Source organism: Alligator sinensis, unplaced genomic scaffold (assembly GCF_000455745.1).
Source record: "Alligator sinensis unplaced genomic scaffold, ASM45574v1 scaffold141_2, whole genome shotgun sequence".
Classification (NCBI taxonomy): domain Eukaryota; kingdom Metazoa; phylum Chordata; order Crocodylia; family Alligatoridae; genus Alligator; species Alligator sinensis.
In genome coordinates this window covers 146,698-152,629 of record NW_005842371.1, presented here as the reverse complement: position 1 = coordinate 152,629, position 5,932 = coordinate 146,698, and positions in this window count along the sequence as shown.

The window sequence follows — 5,932 nt, the reverse complement described above, 5'->3', positions numbered from 1 at the left end:
CATTATTGACTCCAAGATGAACATGAGCCACCAATGCCAGACCACAGCCAGCAAGGCCAGCCATACCTTGTCATGCATCCAAAGGTGCATCTCAAGCCAGTCCAGAGAGGTGATACTCCCCCTCTATGTGACTTTGGTCAGGCCGCAGTTGGAGTACTGCATCCGGTACTGGGTGCCGCACTTCAAAAAGGATGTGGCCAGCCTGGAGAGGGTTCAGAGGAGGGTCACCCACTTGGTGAGAGGGCAGCAGAACAGGCCCTGTGAGGAGAGACTGAAGGACCTGAACCTGTTCAGCCTCAGCAAAAGGAGGCTGAGGGGGGACCTGGTGGCTGCCTACAAGCTCATCAGGGGGGGATCAACAGCAAATAGGCAGAGCTCTTTTCTCCCTAGCACCACCTGGGGTGACGAGGAACAATGGTAATAAGCTGATGGAGAATAGGTTTAGGTTAGAGATCAGAAGGCAATATTTTACAGTTAGGGTGGCCAAAATCTGGAACCAACTTCCCAGGCAAGTGGTACTCGCCCCTACCTTAGGCATATGGCTAGATGATCTGTTCAGGTCCCTCCTGACCCTAGCTACTATGAAACTATGAGTATTTGGGTGGGGGAAGGAGGCCCAGCAAGGGGAAAGACTTCCAAGGGCAAAGGTCAGGTGTTAGGGGGCAGGACCTTTGGTCCCAATGTGGCAACTAGGGGGCGGGGCAACTGTCAAGGGGCAGGGCTACTTATGCATCCCCTGATAGCTCGCCAAAACTTGTTAAGCGGCCCTCTGCCCATAATAATTGCCCGTCCCTGTTTTAAGGACTCATTATACAGCTCAAAGTTATACCACTCCAGGGCAGAACTATCTCTAATCCGCACTACCCAGCTCCTGTTTCATTAAGGTGTGGCCACTCCTCACAGATGTGCTGCTCAAGTTGAAGGCTTTCAGTATTGCAGGATCTCACAGCCCCATCTGTAGAGCAGGAATAGAAGCTTGTTCTGGCTCACCAGCCCTAAGGCTAGGCACAGACATTACACATAAACCAGTTAATGCTCTCTGGGCTGGGTTTTCTGCTCCAGCAAAGCATGGCTGGCCCCACCCTTCTGCTCCCCAGCCCAAGCAGGGACAGGCAGGGGTAGGGGCCTGGCCAGATACTGGCCCCAGAAGGGAGCAGGGAAGATATTTATTCTTCCCCTCCCTCCCATGTCCCACCAGCACCAACCTGCATTTCTCCACTGGTTGCTCCAGGGGTAGGGGCATGGCCAGACCCAGCAGTAGCCTAGGCTGAACTGGCCATGGAGGGGTTTAATTCCCCCCTCCCTGTCCCACTGGCAGAGACACAAGCCAGGGTCTGCCAGGCACTCCTCCCTCTGCTTCAGCGGTGGGGCTGCGCATGCCCAGACACTGGCCGGCATGGACCCTGAGGCAGAGGGGCAGGGAGGGGGATTATTCCCTTCTCTACCCCCACTGCCTCTGTGGGACTGCAGCTGGGATCTGCACACCCTGGCTACTGCTTGCTCCATGCTTGGGGCAAGTGGTGGAATAAGCCCCTTCCTGCCCCCTCTACCAGATGCCAGAGGTCATGCCAGTTGGCCTGACATGTAAGGGGTCCTGCCAGCTGGCCTGGCTACTGAAGCAGCGAGGTGGCAGGGCACTTGTTGGGGGCAGCAGCCCCTGTCATGGTGTCCAGGGAGCATGAGCCTCTTCCAGGCAGGGGTCTGCACTGCGGGACCAGCATTCCCCTGCTGGGAAGGGGATCATGCTCTGGGAAACCATAACAGGGGCTGCTGCCCCTGTCACAGTTGCATCCCCTTTGCCACTCCAGAGGCCGGGTGGGAGTGGGGCCAGAAGCTGGCCAGCAGGGCCCCTTAGGCAGGGAGCAGAGTTATTCCCCTCTCTGCCTCCGCAGGACTGCAACAGGGTCTAACCTCCCCGACCGCTGTCGTTGCTCACTCTAGGTACATGGCAAGTGGTGGGATAAGCTCCCTCCAGCATACCCTTCCTGTGGCATTTGAAGAGGAACCTACATCCTAAGTCTCTTGCTTGTGGGTAAGTGCCTTGAACAATGAGGTTACTAGACAAAAGGTAGGCACTGCCCTACTTTAGAGCAAAATCAGTGCTGCTGCCTGTCAAATAAACTGGTACAGGCAGGCACCTCACCTCTTAGCCAGCTGGATTCCAAATAAAAGTGAGCCTAAGCCTCTGTGAAGGACTTGAGATAGGTATACACATCCCAAGGTGGAAGATCCACCTCTTAAAGTGGCCTAGGCTGCTCATTGACATAATGGAAGAGCAATTTACCTCCCTTAGGTGGTGGGGCAGGGGGGAAAATAGGAGGATAGGATGCTCTCCTGAGGTAGACCCTGACTTCGGGAATGAGCAGAGGGTAAGGATCTTAAGCCAGTTACATTTTTTGACTGAGACAGCTTCTGTTTCCCTTGATTGTAATCAGGTTGTGATCTGGGTTCCTTAGTCAACCACCAACTTTCAGTCCATTGCTTGATTCGTCATCTTCCATCAGAATACTATTCAAAATACTCTCCTTGTGCTGAGTTCAGCATCTTCTGTGTTTGGAAATAGAGGCCTCTTGTTGTTTGACATGGAATATGGCTGTTACCTTTGCATTAACAGTGTTGCCTAAGGAATGTATTTAGGATTGGCTGTTAATGAAAAGAAATTGCACAGGTAAGTACAAAAATTAAACAGTAGGTAGCTGAATGTATTTAAAATGGAAGATGATAACACAAGATAAAATAACTTTATGATGATTTCCAATTAAATCTACTCTTGAAATTCATTTAACCTAGTTCATGATGTTATTGATAGTTCATGTGGGCTTGATAGAGAAGCATTAGGGAAACACTATTGCATTTTTGCAGGACTGTATGTGCACTTAGAAAGCCATAAGAGCAGGAACTTGGACACTGAATATGTGAGTTCAATAATTATCTGCATGAAAAGAGAAGCCACTGAATAATTACCAATTAAATCTTGAAAGAATATGTGTTGTTTAATACTACAGATGAGTTTTATATGACGGAAACTCCTTTTTTTTCATTTCCTCCTATATTGTCACAATACATTTTTGAGGAGAGATGCACAGTACGTGTTTTGAAATTTTATGAATAATTCTCACTGTACACACCAAATAAAAGATTTGAGAGAACCTGCACACACTTCCCCTAAAAAATAGAAAAAGAAAGAAGAGAGAAGTTGAAGAAATATGAATATAGTTGTTTTTAAATAAGCCAGTAGAACAGTTTTCCATCAGAAACTGCAATTAAACTGAGAGTGAAAAAATTTAATGGCATGAGTTTGAAATTTCCTATAGTAGAAGATTGCATAGAATTGTTTTGACAAGGTAAATTCTTTTTTAAATTCTTTCATCCTGCTTCTATTCTTTTAGCAATTTTATGACCATGTTATAAATACATGGATTTGATATTTTTTTTTGTGCTGGATTTGCTATTATCTTATTTTTGTATTACATCACAATGGTTCAAGATTATCAAAGCAAGATAATTTTAACATGCAAAATGAAGTGTTTCAGTGGCCCAGAATCAAATTTTTCAGAGCCTTCATTCTGTGAGATCAGCTGGATCAGCACGGAAACAAGTTTTGTAATGTTGGCATTTCCTATACTTTGGAAATGTTGGTTTTCAAGCAGCTCTAGTGGTGAACTCAGCCCTACCTTCATTACATTTGAATTGGACAGAAAAGGTAGGTCTGACTGAAGATGCACCATGCTCTTTTTCACCATGAAAATCTCTCTAAAGAACCCACCAGAACATGCAAAGAGACCTTTTCATAATCAATAAATGTTTTGTGGACCTCAGCCCAGATGGGGTATTTAGTCACAAAGGAATATAAGCAAACAATAGCATTGCTTATGCCAGGTGGAGCATTAACAGTCTTACTGCAGGCTGAATTAATTGTTGTCAGGAGTCAGGGCACGAGGCTGACTTTAGCCCCAGCTGGCCCTGATTACCAAAGTGGGCCTGGCTGCCAGTGGTCCAACTACCCCCAGTTGGCCCCAGTTATCTGCATTCAACGTGGCTGTCTAGATATAAGCAGCTGCTCTTGCAGGATTTCTCAGTTTACACAACAGGATGGATGTCTCTTTTCTTCTCTTCTGGGCCTTGACTGAGTCCTTGCTAATCAGGCTGCCAATGACTGTGGTGATTCTGTGACAAGGACAGTCATTCATTAGGAACTGGCTAATGGAGTAACTTACCATATTTCATAAAGGTTCATAGTCATAGCTATTAGACTGCAATAAATTTGAGCAACTTCCAGTCACATGGATTAAAACTGACTGCTTTACAATGAAAATCACCTTTGAGCCAGTCAGTCCACAAGAACACTATTATAAATAAGACAATATTTTTCGCTGTTATTGGGTATCAGTTTATGTTCCATTTTGTTTCTATGCATATTTTACATAGTCTTCACCTTATTTTCATTACTTAAAAAATGGCTTGACAAATGTGTGGTGTATTCAGGGATGAGTGAAAATGCCTAATTTGTTACATAGGCTGGATTGTGGGAATTCATCTAGCAAGAATGCTAATGCAGAATAAATTTTGACTTCCCGAAGGTAAACTTAACTGTGGAAGTCCAGCATTTCTGAGTGCATCAACACCTGCAGTACAATAAAGTAAAGGTTTCTGTCTCCAGTATTGCATTCTAGCCAGAAGTGTTTATATAGCAAGAAAATAATGGTTATCTTTACAAAAGTCAATGAAGTTGATCACGATTAGATCCAAACAAAGTATGTGTGTTGGTGTATAGTGCCCAAATAACAGAAGCTTTATAAGCCTTCGTGCAAATGCATTTTCTTTCAAATATTGCTTTGAAAATCATTCTTTGGATTACCTTCTTTGTAGGAAGACAGAAAGAGGAAGAAATTTTGGTGAGATTGAAATGAAAAGAAAATGTATTTGAACTAACTCGGGGCTCATGAACCACTCCTTGTGCAAAAGACATCGTGTACAATTTCAGCACTGCATTGTACTTAAGACGCTTGGATTTCATAGATTCCATAGACATTAGGGCCTGGAAGGGACCTCAAGACATCAACGGGTCCAGCCCCCCCCACCATAGATGGGAAGTCAGCTGGGATCAAGTGACCCCAGCAAGAAATAAATCCAGCTGTTTTTTGAAGGAATCCAGCATAGGTGCTTGCACCACCTCTGGGGGGAGTTTGTTCCAGACCCTGGACACACACACTGTAAAGAACTTTTTTCTAATATCCAATCTAATCAGCCTTCCTGGAGTTTATGGCCATTAGACCTTGTTATCCCTTGGGGAGCTCTGGTGAACAACTCTTCTCCCAGGTCCTGATGTACCCCTCTTATGAAGTTATAGGCTTCCCCTCCACTCCCTGGGGCTGCCCCAGGTTGGGGACCCTGGGCTGGGGTGGGGGGAAGCCCCCCAAGGTGGAGGCTCCCTAGTGCCCCCATGCTGGGCTGCATGAGCAGGCACCAGCTAGGAGAGGCTCTGGCAAGGGGGCTCTGGCAGTCTGATTCCCTTCCCCTACCCATCCCCATCGGCTGAGGGATACAGTCAGGAAGCAAGCTAAGGAGTAGAGGGGTGAGGCAGTCCCTGCTCCACTGGAGCAGGCAGCAAACCTAGGGGTACAAAGCATCCTGGCATCCTGGGGGATTCTGAGTTTCATAGATTTCATAGATTTCATAGACATTAGGGCTGGAAGGGACCTCGGAAGATCATCGAGCCCAGCCCCCTGCCCAAAGGGCAGGAAGTCAGCTGGGGTCATAGGATCCCAGCAAGATAAGCATCCAGTTTGCTCTTGAAGGTGTTCAGTGTAGGCGCTTGAACCACCTCCGGTGGCAGGCTGTTCCAGACCTTGGGGGCTCGGACAGTAAAGAAATTCTTCCTTATGTCCAGCCTGAAACGGTCTTGTAGTAGTTTATGACCATTCGACCTAGT